This window comes from Capra hircus, chromosome 20 (genome assembly GCF_001704415.2).
Source record: "Capra hircus breed San Clemente chromosome 20, ASM170441v1, whole genome shotgun sequence".
Taxonomy (NCBI): domain Eukaryota; kingdom Metazoa; phylum Chordata; class Mammalia; order Artiodactyla; family Bovidae; genus Capra; species Capra hircus.
This window is the reverse complement of record NC_030827.1, coordinates 65,100,599-65,118,092: the sequence shown is the minus strand read 5'-3', so window position 1 is coordinate 65,118,092 and position 17,494 is coordinate 65,100,599.

The following is a 17,494-nucleotide window of genomic DNA, read 5'->3' as shown; positions in this document are numbered from 1 at the left end:
TCTCCATACAACTTTCCACTATGACTGTACCAACTTACATTCCTACAAATAATGTTAAGAAATTTGCTTTTCTCCACATCCTCACCAACATTTATCTAGCTTTTTTTGTTGATAGTAGATATCTTAACAAAATGAAGTCATATCTCATTGTAGCCTTGATTTGCATTTCAAGATTTTTAATCATATCTTTTGTCATTTAAGGTAATAACGTTCAATTCAGCTCAGTTACTCAGTCATGTCTAACTCTGCAGCCCCTTGGACTGCAGCATGCCAGACTTCCCTGTCCATCACCAACTCCCATAGCTTGCTCAGACTCATGGCCATTGAATCAGTGATGCCATCCAACCATTTCATCTTCTGTCATCCCCTTCTCCTCCTGCCTTCAGTCTTACCCAGCATCAAGGCCTTTTCCAATGAGTCAGTTCTTTGCATCATGTGGCCACAGTATTGGAGTTTCAGCTTCAGCATCAGTCCTTCCAATGAATATTCAGAAATGATTTCCTTTAGGATTGGCTGGTTGGATCTTGCAGTCAAAGGGACCCTCAAGAGTCTTTTCCAACACCACAGTTCAAAAGCATCAATTCTTCAGTGCTCAGTTTTCTTTATGGTCTAGCTCTCATATCCGTACATACAAGGTAATGGTCACAATTTGGGGATTAAGACATGGATAGATTGTTGTGGGGATGGATGTAGCATTTTCAGCCTACCATATCACCCTACAAAGAGACTTTATACTCCATTATAGTCAGTCCCTATTCCAATTCTCAGCCCTAGGCAACAACTAAATTATTTTTGTTTCTCTACAACTTTTTCGTTTTTAATGGTTTAGTGTAGAAGGGACATTTTATTGGTAGTGACTCCCATATATTATTTAAACACTGAATTGTACCATCTTTATATTTCTGAATGTGGTCTTTCATCCATATAAATTTATTGGTTTAAAATTATTAACATTACTAGTGTTCAGGAAAAACACTCATTTTGGGTACAGTGTTTCTTGACAGTTTCTCCAGATTTATTCCATTTTCTAATAGAATAATGCATGTGTGAGTGGCATTTTTAATGTTAATTACTGAGTACAAATGTCTAAAATAATACTCTTTGTAATGGTATTTATGTTTCCTTTCATGTTACATAATTTAGTCTCCCAAGAGCTTTGTTATCCAGGAATTAAGAGGGCAGGATTTAACTGTTACAGCTCATTTCCATAGTTATTTGTCCATAGATAATCAAGAAAAAAACAGAGATAGCTCAGATATTTATGGAATTTCACCCACTCTATATTCATGAAAGCCTTGTGCCTAATTAAAATACATGGACCAGTGACAGAGTGCTTTTTCAGGTGGATTTGAGATTACAAACATACAACATCTAATTTAGTCAGGTGTATTTCTGTTTACTAAGTCACACTCCTTTTTAAGTACAACTTTTTACTTAAATGTAGGACTGCTGTAACAGTTTCCCCGGCTGAATACCTTAATAGAAATTATTGTCTTAGGGTTCTGGGGACCAGAATTATGAGATCAAGATGTTGACAGGGCTGGTTCCTCTAGAAATTTGTGAGAGGAAAGTTGCTCCAGGCTCTTCTCCTGGCTTCCAGGGAGTTGCTGCTCAGCATTGTGTTCTGTGGCTTGTTCAAGCCTCCCCTCAGCTTTGCCTTCGTGTTCATGTGGTGTTCTCCCTGTGTGTGTCTGCCTCCTAACTTTCCCATTTTAGAAGAATGCCAGTCATATTGGGTTAACACCTACCAGTATGACCTCATCATAACTCAGCTAATTACATCTGCTTCCCAGGTGGTGCTAACGGTAAAGAATCTGCCTGCCGATGCAGAAGACGTCAGAGACATGGGTCCAGTCCCTGATTGGGAAGATCCCCTGGAGTAGGAAATGGCAACCCCCTCCAGTATTCTTGCCTGGAAAATTCACAGAGAGAAGCCCAGCGGGCTACAGTCCATGGGGTCACAAAGAGTCAGACACGACTGAGCATGCACCCAGTTACATCTCCCAAGACCCTATTTCCAGATAAGGTCACATTCTGAAGTATTGGGGAGATGGGTTTCAGCATGGATCGGGGAGGAGTGTAATTCAGACTATTAGAGCTCTTAATCGTACAACATCTCCTGAGACCTTGCCTCTGTGACTGTCACTAGCAACTGGTGATAACTGGAAAATCTATTCCACCTGGCAGCGCACTCCTGCGTGCTGTTGACTGAAACACACACACACACACACACACACACACACACAACGTTAAAGTTGATTTAGGTTTTATTCATTCAGTGGACAAATATGAAGATGTACATCTGGGACACAGCATCTTAGATGGCTCTGAGAGAGTGTGCTGAAAAGGTGAGGGGTGGGGATGGGGGAAGGACATCTATGGGGTTTTGCAACAGAAGACCAGGTGGTCAGAACATCCAAAGTTTAGAAAAGCATGTGTCTCAGGTTAATGAAATTAAGCACTTGTCTATGTATGGCAAGATGGAACGTCTGGGCTCACTGAAACCCTTCCTCTGATGTGCACCTCGGCTCCCTGGGGCCAGGATCGTCTGTCTTTTCATCCTGAGTTTCCTTGGGGGCACTGTCAGGGTGCCTGCTGCAGTCGACTCTAGATGGCGGGCCGCCTTGGTTTCCATCCTGTGTTCTCTTAGGGCTCACCGTCCTGGTGGCTGTAATGTGGTGGCTTGATGGCTGCAACATCCTTGGTGAACTGATACAGCAGGCGGCATCGTTGGCTTACGGGGCCGGGGCACACAGCACAGGACAACCCTGCCACCGTGGTCTGTACACGCACAGAAAAGAAAATCGCAGCGTCCCCTCCTGTCCCCACTGTAAGGAATTCACTTGCATCCGACTACTCCTTTTGTCACTCTAGCCTTCCTTTATAGAAACACAAAGTGCCATAGTTCTTCCTAACTTGCTCAATTTCCTGTAAGCGCAGATTGTGCCTGACGTGGCTCTTCAGGAATTCTATATGCAGACTTCCATTTGGTGTTTCCAATTGCATTTCACAATTACATGCTTGAAAAACCCACGTATGAAAGCTTGCTTTGCAGAAATTAAATTATAACACCAGCATAAATCTCTAATTATATGAAAATGTGCTGTTCTTACCATCATTCAGTTTTATGAACTTTCCAATACACTCCGTCTAAAACTTTATGGGAATACTGTCTCCATCGTGGGCCCTTTTGCACCACACTTATTTTAAAATGAAAAATTGTGTGAAAATATATGATCTATGAAATATCTTTGTCATGTATATAACTACTGTTTCACACTGGTGCTGCAATTCTGGATAAAGAGCTCAGATCTCAGAGCTCAGACACACTCAGAAGATAATAACTAATGTACAGATAGCTCAGGTGATATCCAGGGTTGAATCTATTTGGGTAACATCTCGATGAGAGCAGAGATACATCAGAAAACTAATTAACCTTTAACCAGGAAAGACACTTAGGGGAAATACAGTGTGTAAATCTAAGTAACAATTTATTTCTGCTATAAACACCTATGTGCTTTTCTTTCTTTCTTTCCTCTCTCCCTTTTAGCTATACCCCATGGCTTCTGGGATTTTAGTTCCTCAGCCAGGGACTGAACCTGGGTCCTCAGCTGTGAAACCACCAGAGAAGTCCCCTGTGTGCTTTTCAAACTGTTTACATGATAACCCATTTTGTAGGTGTCTGGATAATGTTAGTGGTGTGACTTTCAGGAAATATAAAGGGAAAAGCATTGCCTGAATTATTGTGATGTGAATGTATGTATAGGATTCCATTGCCCAGACCAGCAATGAAATTGTGCAATGAAATCACGTGCTGGGCTGGATGAAGCACAAGCTGGAATCAAGATCGCTGGGAGAAATATCAAAAATTTCGTATATGTAGATGACACCACACCTAAGGCGAAAGAAAAGAGGAGCTAAAGAGCTTCTTGATGAATATCTTTTCACTTTCACCTTTGATGAAGGTGAAAGAGGAGAGTGAAAAAGCTGGCTTAAAACTAAACATTCATAAAGCTAAGATCATGGCATCTGGTCCCATCACTTCATGGCAATTAGATGGGGAAACAATGGAAACAGTGAGAGGCTTTGTTTTCTTGGGCTCCACATCACTGCAGATGGTGCCTGCAGCCATGAAATTAAAAGATACTTGCTCCTTGGAAGAAAAGCTATGGCAAACTTAAACAGTATATTGAAAAGCAGAAACATTACTTTACTGACAAAGGTCCATATAGTCAAAGCTATGATTTTTCCAGCAGTCATGTATGGATGTGAGAGTTGGACTATAAAGAAAGCTGTGTGCTGAAGAACTGATCCTTTTGAACTGTGGTGTTGGAGAAGACTCTTGAGAGTCCCTTGAACTGCAAGGATATCAAACCAGTCAATCGTATAGGAAATCAGTCCTGAATATTCACTGGAAGGACAGATGCTGAAGCTGAATCTCCAATACTTTGGTCACCTGACGGGAAGAGCTGACGCTTTAGAAAAGACCCTGATGCTGGGAAAGATTGAAGGCAGGAGGAGAAGGGAATGACAGAGGATGAGATGATTGGATGGCATCACTGACTCAATGGACATGAGTTTGAGCAAACTCCAGAAGATGGTGAAGGACAGGGAGGCCTGGAGTGCTGCAGTCTGTCAGGTTGCAGAGAGTTGGCCATGACTGAGTGACTGAACAACAAATAAAAAAAAAATTACTTGAAAAATTAAAACCACAAATATGATATAACTAAAAATAATTTTGAAAAGAAGAAAGCTTTTCTAATGTTGAAAAAAATATCCACACAATGTAAGTGTTGCAAGTTAAATTTTATCCAGAGCAAAATGAGGACTGCAGCCTGGGAGACAGGGCAGTGTTTCAGATAGCTCTGATAACTGTTTTGAAGAGGCAAAGGGAGGAACTAGGATGTATAGGGATTTTTGCCACATAGAGCACATTAAAAGATTACTGTTAATTAAAGAAACCAGATATGTCAAGTAAAAGAATTTAGTGCTTTTCTATGTATGTTGCTGTTCAGTCGCCAAGTCGTGTCTGACTCTTTGCAACCCCATGGACTGCAGCACTCCAGGCTTCTCTGTCCTTCACCATCTCCTCGAGTAGCTCAAGCTCATGTCCACTGATGCCATCCAACCATCTCATCCTCTGTCCTTCCCTTCTCCCCCTCTCTATGTATGGGCAGATCAAGAGTCTGGGCTCAATGAAATCATTCCTTTGATATGCATCTACTATCTAGGGCTAGTATCCTGTGTTTCCACATTGTGAATTTCCTTAGGCCTCATAGTGAGGAGTGGCTGCAGTCCGAGGACAGGAATTCTTTCCTTCCTGAGTTCCCTCAGGGCTCACCAGCTCACAATCACGGTGGCTGCAAATGCTGATGACTGGGACATCTTTCGTTTACTGATGCAGCAGGAAAGATTCCATTTCTCACTAATTATTGATCAGAAGCATTAAATGAGAAGATGGGTGGATTCACTCTGAATGGGGTTCAGAATGAAGCTCCCCTAAGTGTGCCACTTTGTCATGTAGGTTATTTTGAGCTGAAGACATTCAAGACACAAAAGACTCAGACAGAGCCTTTCACTTCTCCCTCACCTGCCTAAAAGATTATAGCGCGAGGGTCTGGTCCAGGAAGAGAATCATCACCAAAGATAACTACAAGGTGTATGGGTTGGATGTGGGGCGCCGGGGGGGAGCATGGTAGGGCCTGGAGATCAGACTCCTTTCTGTGTCCCATCGTCTCCATGTGGCCCGACAAGCATCTCTTTACCCAACAGTTGCCTTTCTCACATTCCTGTGAGCTATCTTCCTCCCCTTTGTTGCCCCAGAGCCCCGTTCTCTTCTCCTTAGCTCAGGACGGTATGTGCGTGTGTGTGTTCTGAGTCCCTTGGGTCATGTCCGGCTCACTGTGATGCTATGGACTATAGCCCACCAGGCTCCTCTGCCCACAAGATTCTCCAGTTGAGAATACTGGAGTGGGTTGCCATCTCCTCCTCCAGGGGATCTTCCTGACCCAGGGATCGAACCTGCCTCTCTTGCATTGCAAACAGATTCTTTGCTTTGCAAGCAGATTCTTTGCATTGCAAGTGCTGCCTGGGAAGCTAAGTGCCAATTGCCTGACTCCCTCTGAGTCTCACAGTCTTATGGGACTCCTCTGTTTAAATAATTAAATTTGTTTTTCTCCTGTTAAGTTATTTTATGACAATGTAATTACTAGACAGCCAAAAGAACCTCAAAGGGTAGAGGACATTTTTTTCCTCCTCCTCAACAACCCACATTATTTAAAAAAAAAAAGCAAACAAAAATAAAACAAAACGTACAGAACAAACAAAAATGCAGAAATGAAAAAAAATTTTTAGAGCAAGCCTGAAGCAGAGAAGTATGTATAATACTAATACTGAACAAAGAGCAGGGAGTGCTGCCTCCATTTATACACTGGAGTAAATGAAATGAATAGAAGCCTTGCAAGAACAAAAGATCCAGGGTAAAGGATATGCATCTTCGGATCTCAGATTTGCAGCATCAGGATCCGACAGGACTATAACTGTGAGAAGAGGACTTGGTCGATACACACAAGACCAAAGGGAAGTGACAGGTACCCAGGAAACGGGGTTTCAGCAGAACAGAGTTGAGGATTCCTAACAACAATGTTAAAGAATCTGCAGATGAAGAATTTTCCACACAGGATAGAACCAAAGAGCATTGGAACTCATTCATTTCAGAGGACACGTTTGCAAACCATGGACAGGTAACTGCAGCTCTCTGCCTGCTGGCTAGCATGCTCTGGGCACGGATGCTTGTGCAGCACTTTATTCCAGGGCTGCAGAGCTTCCAGGTTTCTTCTTTTTGTTTGGCTGTAAACTTCTATTCTGAGGTGGCTTCTAAGACTAGAAGGAATGGCTTGGTAAGGAATATGCCTGCCCAGGCAGGAGATGCAAGAGAAGGGGTTTGATCCCTGGATCAGGAAGATCTCCTGGAGAAGGAAACATCAACCCACTACAGTGTTCTTGCCTGGAGAATCCCATGGACAGAGGAGCGTGGTGAGTTACAGTCCCTGGGGTCGCAAAGAGTCGGACAGGACTGAGCAACTGAGCACATTAAGTAAGGCGAGAGGTTTCTTTCACTCTGGCAATGACTTTGAAGCAATGTTGACAGTCTGTGATAAGACCTGCAAAGGCACTGTATTTGGTTGTTTCATAAAGTCTGGAAAAGTCAGATTAAGCTGCATTCTCGAATACAATTCAACTATGCATTTCTGAAACATGATTGTGAATGAAAACCAACTGTTCAGCATCGGAGAAACAAGCTAAGTGAAACCCCTCAAGCTAATTGCATTGTCCCCAAATAAAGGTACTTTTCTAAATTCAGCTGCAGGAATGTCTAGTCCAATCAATCCATGTGAACAAACCAACTGTGTCAGGCTTTCAGTGCTGCAGCGGTGGTAGTGGTTTAGCTTCTAAATCATGTCTGACTCTTAGGACCCCATGGGTTGTAGCCTGCCAGGTTCCTCTGTCCAGGGTGTGCTAAGTTGCTTCAATCGTGTCTGATTCTTTGCAACCCCTTGGACTATAGCCCACCAGGTTCCTCTGTCCTTGGGATTCTCCAGGCAAGAATACTGAGTGGGTTGCCATTTCCTATTCCAGGGGACTTCCTGACCCAGGGATTGAACCCGTGTCTCTTACGTCTCCTGCATTGGCAGACGGGTTCTTTACCACTAGGGCCAACTGGGAAAGAGCTAAGAACCCTGGAGTGGGTTGCTATTTCCTTCTCCAGAGAATCTTTCTGATGCAAGGATCAAACCCAAGTCTCCTGCACTGCAAGTGGGTTCTTTACTGCTGGGCCACCAGGGAAGCCCTCAGTGCTGCAGGAAGCCTAGCATTTTCTGGCACTCAGTTCTAAGGGATAATGTGATAATATCAATATTATTGTTACTAGTTATTGAAAATATTTCCCCACCAGGGCATTACCTCTATAATATATAATACGACTATAAAAGTAGCAGAATGCCATTCGTTCATCAGACTATAATAACTAAAGTGCTCTCACTATACTGAGTGCCAACATTCTGGATTAGTCACTACTGAATGTTAATCTGAGTGAAGCATTGTGGAACAGAGCCCTCCATCTGCCCAGAACCGTGCAAAGACGTAGCTTTCTAACGAGGCAGGGACAGCACCTGAAGAGCAATTCCTTTTGTATTTTCTCTGTGCTCCACTTTCCCTCCATTACAAATCTCAGAGCCATTGTAGGGGAAAGGAGTATGTCAACTGAAAAAAATGCACATCTTAAAGGTTGAAATTATGTTTTATTTGGTGGAGAAAACAGGACTTAAGCCCTGGATGCAGCTTCTCAGGTAGCTATGACAGTCTGCTCTGAAGAGGTAAGGGAACAGCCAGGAATATAAGATTTTTTTTTTTAACAACAAATTCCAAGTAATTGGAACTTCAAAATATGGCTGTTAATTAAAGAAAATAAGATATATCAAGTTAATGAATTTAGCACCTTTCTATATATGGGAAGATGAAGAGTCAGGGCTTATTAAAATCATTTCTTTGATGTACTCCTTAACTAACGGGAGCTTCCCTGGTGGCTCAGACAGACAGCAAAGAATCTGTCTGCAATGCAGGAGACCCAGGTTCAATTCCTAGGTTGGGAAGATCCCCTGTAGAAGGGAATGGCTACCCTCTCCAGTGTTCTTGCCTGGAGAATTCTAGGGATAGAAGAGCCTGGTGGGCTGCAGTCCACGGGGTCGCAAAGAGTTGGACATGGCTGAGTGACTAAGGCTTAGCTAACTAGGACCAATATCCTGCTCGTCTCCATCCTCAGTCCCCTCAGGGCTTCCCATGGGGGTGGCTGCAAGTGATAGCCTGATGGCTGCACCATCCTTTGTTCACTGATATGGCGGGCAACATTTTTTCATTCATAAATAGAAACAGCTAAGACCACTAGCTTCCAGTAATGCAAGGATTACCACCAGCTGAATTTTAGAGAGAAATCATATGCTGACATATATTGGTATGCTTATTAGAGTGGCAATGATGATAGCCCCAACATATATACAGAAATAATCAAAGGCTGTGTCAGTTCTGACCACGGATAAGACATGTATTAGGGAAAACATCTCTCTCACCAGAATTTTAACCCAACACGCAGGACATGGTTAAGTCCTAAAGGATCATTAGGTTGTGCACACATGATAATTGTGAGGATAATATAAAAATGAGAAGAAGGTCTACAGGCTAATAATTATTGAAAAAGATAACAGTTTTGACTTTATTACAACGGCATAAAATATGTGTACATCTGACACACGAAGAAAAGTATGCAGAAGTAAAACTTATTGTACAAGGAGTTTAGGATTTGAGGTGCACATTTAAAGTCTTTAATCATTTCTTTGATGGTATCATAAAAAAGATAGTATTAAAATCAGACTTTCCTATTTTCCAAAATAAGGTATGACTTTTATGGGACTTTATTAAGTAGAGGAAAACAATAGAATGGGAATGACTAGAGATCTCTTCAAGAAAATTAGAGATTTAAGGGAACATTTCATGGAAAGATGGGCCCAATAAAGGACAGAAGTGGCATGGACCTAACAGAAGCATAAGACATTAAGAAGAGGTGGCAAGAAAACACAAGAAAACAAAAAAGATCTTGATGACCCAGATAACCACAATGCTGTGATCACTCACCTCGAGCCAGACATCCTGGAATGCGAAGTCAAGGGGCCATTAGGAAGCATCACTACGAACAAAGTTACAGGAAATGATGGAATTCCAGTGGAGCTGTTTCAAATTCTAAAAGATGATTCTGTGAAAACGCTGCACTCAATATGCCCGCAAATCTGGAAAACTCAGCAATGGCCACAGGGCTGGAAAAGGTCAGTTTTCATTCCAATCCCAAAGAAAGGCAATGCCGAACAATGTTCAAACTACTGCAAAATTGCACTCATCTCATGTTAGCAAAGTAATACTCAAAATTCTCCAAGCTATGTTTCAACAGTACATGAACAAAGAATTTCCACATGTTCAAGCTGGATTTAGAAAAGGCAGAGGAACCAGAGATCAAATTGCTGACATCCGTTGGATCATTGAAAAAGCAGGAGAGTTCCAGAAAAACACCTACTGCTTCATTGACTAAAGCCTTTGATTTTGTGGATCACAATAAACTGTGGAAAACTCTGAAAGAGATGGGAATACCAGACCACCTGACCTGCCTCCTGAGAAATCTGTATGCAGGTCAAGAAGCAACAGTCAGAACTGAACATGGAACAATGGACTGGTTTCAAATCGGGAAGGCTGTATATTGTCACCCTGCTTATTTAACTTCTATGCAGAGTGCATCATGTGAAACGCTGGGCTGGATGAAACACAAGCTGGAATCAAGATTGCCGGGAGAAATATTAATAACCTCAAATATCCAGATGACACCACCTTATTGCAGAAAGTGAAGAAGAACTCAAGAGCCTCCTGATGAAAGTGAAAGAAGAGAGTGAAAAAGTTGGCTTAAAGCTCAACATTCAAAACACTAAAATCATGGCATCCTGTCCCATCACTTCATGGCAAATAGATGGGGAAACAGTGGAAACAGTGTCAGACTTTATATTTTGGGCTCCAAAATCACTGCAGATGATGACTGAAGCCACGAAATTAAAAGACGCTTGCTCCTTGGAAAGAAAGCTATGACCAACCTAGACAGCATATTAAAAAGCAGAGACATTACTTTTCCAACCAGGTTCATCTAGTTAAAGCTATGGTTTTCCAGTAGTCTTGTATGGATATGAGAGTTAGACCATAAAGAAAGCTGAGCGCCAAAGAATTGATGCTTTTCAACTGTGGTGTTGGAGAAGACCCTTGAGAGTCCCTTGGACTGCAAGGAGTTCAAACCAGTCAACCCTAAAGGAAATCAACCCTGAATATTCATGGGAAGGACTGATGCTAAAGCTGAAGCTCCAGTATTTTGGCCACCTGATGGGAAGAACTGACGCATTGGAAAAGACATTGATGGTGGGAAAGATTGAAGGTGGGAGAAGAAGAGGATGACAGAGGATGAGATGTTTGGATGGTATCACAGACTTGAATGAACATGACTTTGAGCAAGCTCTGGGAGTTGGTGATGGACAGGGAGGCCTGGCGTGCTGCAGTCCATGGGTTTGCAAAGTGTTGGACACGATTGAGCAACAGCACTGAACTGATTTTATTATTACTTTTAGCAAAAGAGAAAAGTGATTTTAATACATATTCAAAAAGCAAGAAGAGATGGAAGTGATATGATTTTTGGAGATCTGAAAATATTTTAGCGACTCCCACTGAGAAAGATCAGCAACCATCAGCCGTGTCAGCCTCTAGCGTCAGGCTAAGCATGGCCTAAGCATGGCCTAATCATGGCCTAATCTCTTCCTTCAGGGTGTGGTCAAATATCCCTCATTGCTAGGGTTTTGAGGACACTGAACAGGATAACTTAGGTAAAGCCTTCATGCCTCTTGGATGGCAGAAATATTATCAAGCAACTTTTGGGCAATTACAATTTTTTGGCTTTCAGAAACTACCCAGGTTGTACAGCAGTGAAAAATCCACCTGCCAATGCAGGAGATGCAGGACACGTGAGTTTGATCCCTGGGTCAGGAAGATTCTCTGCAGTGGGGAATCACAGCCCACTCCAGTATTCTTGCCTGGGAAATCCCAAGGACAGAGGATCCTGGTGGGCTGCAGTCCATGGGGTTGCAAAGAGCTAGACATGACTGATTAACTAAACAACAACAGCACATCAAGATCATCATGCTAAAGTAAATCAATAATTTAATGCCACTCAATGGGGTTGACCGTGTCTGCTGTTACACTGATTGAAATTTGATGTTGCAGTGTAAAAAGGTGGCATTTAGAGTTCCATTTTCCTTCTTGCGTTTTACTGCATTCTTTGTCTATTTTAAGATGGTTCCCAATAGGAATATGCCCTTCCTGAATCTATCGAGAGATAAAATATAATGTCACTATTCACAGAGTCCTGAGTGAATACAGTCAGAAAAGGAAATTTCATGAAAACCAAAGCTCAGAAATCCTGCGCCTCAGTGCTCTGTGTGTTGGCCAGACCCTAGGGTGGTGGTATCTGAATTCACAAGGAGCTGGTGGATTAATGAGTTGCTGGTAAGAAGGCAGTCAGTCTCTTCCCCTCTTTCCCTCTGCCCTTCTCTCCTTTCTGCAACGCTGGGGCAGGTTTCAGGGCCAGGACTTTGCCCTGGGTCATGGGTCTAGGAGCATGGTCTGATTCTGTCTTGATATCCAGTCTCATGGGATGGTGACTGATCTCCCCTAAGTGGCAGCAGAGGGCTGATGGACGCCAGTCTAAAGGGGAAAGATGGAGAAAGCAGTCCAGCCTGCCCTACGCCTGCTTCCTTAAAGGGGGGTGGTCCTGTCCAGGTTCCAGGGGATGCCAGCGGGGCTTGGTGGTTGACTTTATGTTAAAACACATGCCCCCTTAGCAGGTCTGCCCTCTGTCCAGAGACAGAGGTCGTAACTCTCTGGATCTTCTCTAAGTTGCGTGAAGAGAAGTCGATAGGATTCAGGAACTGAAAATCTCCCTGAGCGTCAACATCACAGCTTCTTTTTTCTACCCACAGAACGTTCACTCATCACAGGAGGTGTGTCACAGTGCTCTATTGCTCCGTTGTGTCTGACTCTTTGTGACCTCAAGGACTGTAGCCTGCCAGGCTCCTCTGTCCATGGGATTCTCCAGGCAAAAATACTGGAGTGAATTGACATGCTCTCCTCCAAGGGATCCTCTCAACTCAGGAATGGAACCTGCGTTTCTTGCATCTCCTGCATTCGTAGACAGATTTTTTTACCACTGAGACACCTGGGAAGCCCCATTACAGGAGGTGCCCATCCCCCTCGGTCACTCAACCTAAGGTCTAGGAATCTAAAAATCTTTCCATATAATCACAAGCTTTAAAATAAAACCCTAAAGATATTCTTAGCAATTATGACTTCATTTAGCCCAGCATCCACTTTGAACACAGGAAATGTTCTTGCCCGTTAGTTTTCAGGAGGCCAAAGAAATCAGGTGTATGTTTTATTTTAGATTTATTCTTTTTTCTGTGCTATCTTAAGCTTCATCAAGGTAGGATTCAAAAGGGAAAAATGAATAGATAGAAAGACAAGCCGTGTTCCTTAGACTCTTCCAGAGACTTCAGGCTGGAATACTATATTCTATTAACTTTGAATGGATTTTGGATTCATTCCATTTCATAGAAAAGAAGTAAAAGTAAAATCTGACATTATATCAAAAATACATTGCTCTCTCTGCCCTTTTTATGTTGACTATGGTGATCAGATCTTTTCAGTTGTGGTCTTAATGTATTAGAGAATATATCCAAAAATGGAAAGTTTAAATTTAATAGGAGATACCCAGAAAGCTAGGCTGAAATAGATAGGTCTCACTGAAACTGACTTGCTTCAAGCCTTGCCTAGAGCAGCCTGTATTCACTCATCAGCTGTAATTCACTAGTTCAGAAATTGTCCTTCTTTTATTTGTTACACAGCCCTAATCTAGCAAGCTATGAAGAATGATGTTGCATCTTAACACTTTAATCTCTTTAGGGTACTTCTCTAAAATGTATCTGAATTCAGATTTAATTAATTATTTGAATGACCTAAATGTGAAAATAATTTCCTGCTCTTGATAGATTACATTCCGTAGAAATATCTCAGGAAGAGAAACAGAATGAAATTAGGTCCACATTATTATTTTTGAAAGGTTGACTTAGTTTGACACTTTTTAGCTCAATCACTGAACTGATATAAGGCTTTTTCAAAGTAGTACTAGGCACATAGGAAATGACTCTTTGGGCAAATTTTATCTAAATAAGAAAAAAACCTTTGTGATCACTACACTGCTGACTAATTTAAATTTTACTTATAAGTAGAACATATATGTAATATATAATGTTTATACAATAAATATTGTTTATTGCATTTGTAATTTTAAGAAAATTGTACATGTAAGGATATTATGTAGTATATGTATAGCTACCTTTAATACATAAGTTCACATGTGATCTCACTAACCAAATGTAAATCATTAGCAATTTAATTCTTTTCAAGACAATTTTGGCTAAAAAATAATTTAAATACCCAATTTTATATCATTAGGTTACTACAAGAGATTTGGGTAAAAATCTGCTTCCATAAAACTTAACAGTGTTCCCGCTTTTGGGCATATACACAGAGAAAACCATAATTTGAAAAGATACATGCATCTCAATGCTCACAGCACTATTTACAATAGTCAGGACACTGAAGCACCCCAAATGTCCATCGACAGATGAGTTGATGTGGTACGTATATACAGTGGAATATTGCTCCACCATAAAGAAGAAGAAGATAATGCCATTTACAGCAACATGGGTAGACCTAAAGAGTGTCATGCTAAGGAAGTCAGACACAGAAAGACAAACAACATGACATCATTTCTATGGGGACTCAGACGGGGCTGTTTCAACCTAGCGGGCTGGGATGGGGAGGGAGATGGGAGGGAGGTTCCGAAGGGAGGGGACATATGTACACCTATGGCTGATTCATGTGGAGGTTTAGCAGAAAACAACACAGTTCTGTAAAGCAATTATCCTTCAATAAAAGAAAATTAAAAAAAAAATAAAAGGAGGTGTGCATGCTCAGTTGTGTCTGACTCTTTTCTACCCCTGCAGTCCTCCAGGCTCCTCTGTCCGTGGGATTCTCCAGGCAGGAATACTGGAGCGGGTTGCCACTTCCTACTGCAGGGAATCTTCCCAACCCAGGGATGGAACCCACGTCTCTTGCGTCTCCTGCACTGGCACTTAGATTCTTTACCACTGTGCCGTGTGGGAAGCCCCACCCTCCCCGCAAAAAGGACAAATGAGCTCATTTACAAACCAGCAGTAGAGTATAGGTGTGAGAAACAAACTTATGGGTACAGGGGAGGGGGAGGGATAAATTGGGAGATTGGGATTAATTTATACACACTATTATATATAATAAAAATAATAAGAACCTGCTGTATAGCACAGGAAACTCTACTGAACATCTAATGGTCTATATGGAGAAAGAACCTAAAGAAAGGAGCAGGTATATGTCTATGTATAACTGATTCACTTTGTTGTATACCTGAAGCTAACACAACATTATACATCAACTATATTCCAATAAAAATTTTAAAAAAAGACAGAGGGGGAAAATCAACAGAACTCCAATGAGGGGGGGAGGTGGGGAAGAACAGCAAGATATATTATAAAATATAAATAAATGTAAAATAAGTAAGCTATGTATTAAGAATGGATAAAATAAAAATACACATTGAATAAATTATGATAATCTATATTTTCATACAGCCATAGAAAGATCTTTAAAATTATGTAGTGTAAAAAAGTTGCACAATAAAGTAAAGATTGCTGTTTATGACATTTATGCTAAACAACAAAATTGATGGTATATATTTTATAGTTAGAGGTGTGAATATGGATGATTGTGACTCATTTCATGTTTTAGCATAAGGCATGACCTAGTCTAAATGTGTTATTTTGTTTGGCCTAGACATTTGTCCTTGTTTCTGCTGCCATAAATCAGCATGTGTCAAACAGAGCTATAAATTTTATAATCTTGATTTTTTTGACATTATCACCTGTGATGATTGGGAAGCTAGGCATCTACCTATTGAACCTGAGGCTCTTGTAAGACTGCCAGATTTAGCAAACAAAAATACAGGGCATTTGATTAAATTTGAATTTCAGATAAACAGTGAAAAACTTTTTAGTATACGTCTGTTCCATCCAGTATTTGCAACACACTAATACAAAACAATAGTTGGTGCTTACCTGAAATTTAAATTTAACTGGCTGTCCTCCATTTTCTCTGGTAATCCAAGGATCTGAATGTCTTGCTTTCAATGCTGATGTTACTTAGCTGAACTGGTTGTTATTGGATCATTTAATTAAGTACTGAAGGGGAGAAATGAACTCATGAAAGGACTGGCTAATTTGCAGGTAGAAATGAGAAGGAATGTGAAGGTATACTATTTGGAAGGTTAGAAAATGGAACTGACCACTGAAGCAGTTTTGGTGGAGAAAGATAAAATTAAAGCTGTAGTTAGCATGTCTTGAGACCTAGGTGTTCATGTTCGATCCCTAGGTGGGGAAGATCCCCTGGAGAAGGAAATGGCAACCCACTCCAGTATTCTTGCCTGAAGAATTCCATAGACAGAGCAGCCTGGTGGGCTACAGTCCATGGGGTCACAAAGAGTCAGACACGACTGAGTGACTAACACTTTCACTTTAGCATGCCTTTTCTTAAAAGGACTAATTAGATTAAAACACCATCAAGTGAATCCTTTCATTTGTACAAAATGATACAGAGAAAAGATAAAAGTAGGTAGTCATGTGATAACTCATATGGTAATATCCCTTAATATTGTTAGGATACATTTAAAAGCAAAAATAACAGTGATAGCACAAAATATTTATCTTTCTCTATCTGACTTCCTTCACTTAGCATGGTCATCTCTAGGTCCAACAATGTTGTTACAAACGGCATTATTTTGTTCTTTTTAATGGCTGAATAATATTCCATTGTATTTTTGTACCTCATCTTCTTTATCCATTCATCTTTTGATGGACATTGAGGTTGCTTCTATGTCTTGGCTATTGTAGATAGTATTCCATGACCAGAATCAGCTCTTTAAGATTAAGGAGAATCCTTCAAATATCTGAAGATTTGATGGATTAGTAAAGGCTCTCTAGAGAAATAGAACCAATAAGTTATCTATCTTTCTAGAAAACTATTTATTATGGAAGCCCGTCTCATGTACTCATGGAGTGTGGTGGTGGTTTAGTCACTAAGTCAGGTCCGACTCTTGTGACCCCATGCACTGTAGCCTATCAGGCTCCTGTGTCCATGGGATTTCCAGACAAGAATACTGGAGTGGGTTGCCATTTCCTTCTGCAGGGGACCTTCCCACCCAGGGATCAAACTCAGATCTCCTGCATTGCAGGCAGTCTTCTGCATTTCAGGTGGATTCTCTACTGACCAAGCCAGCAAGGAAACCCCAAATCTGCCATCTGCCACCTGGAGGCCCAGAAAAGGCAATGGTTTTGTTTCAGTCCAACCCCTAGCCTTGAGAATCAGGGGACTCAGTGGGGTAAGGTCTAGTCTGAGTCTGAAAGTTCTGGAACAAGAAGGTTGGATGTCCAAGGGGCGGGAGTGGAAAAATGTCTCTGCTTAGGCAGCACATCATCTTCCTCCTTTCATTGGAGAGAGTAGTTTTCTTTACTAAATCTACCGATTCAAATGCTAATTTCTTCTGGAAACACCCTCACAGACACATCCAAAAAATGCTCTATCAACTTTCTGGGCATTCTTTATCCCAGCCAATTTCCCACATAAAACTAACCACCACACTCAGATGTGGCCATCAGCTCTGAGAGAAAGTTCTTATAACTTGGATTGTCTCAGTTCAGTTCAGTTTAGTCGCTTA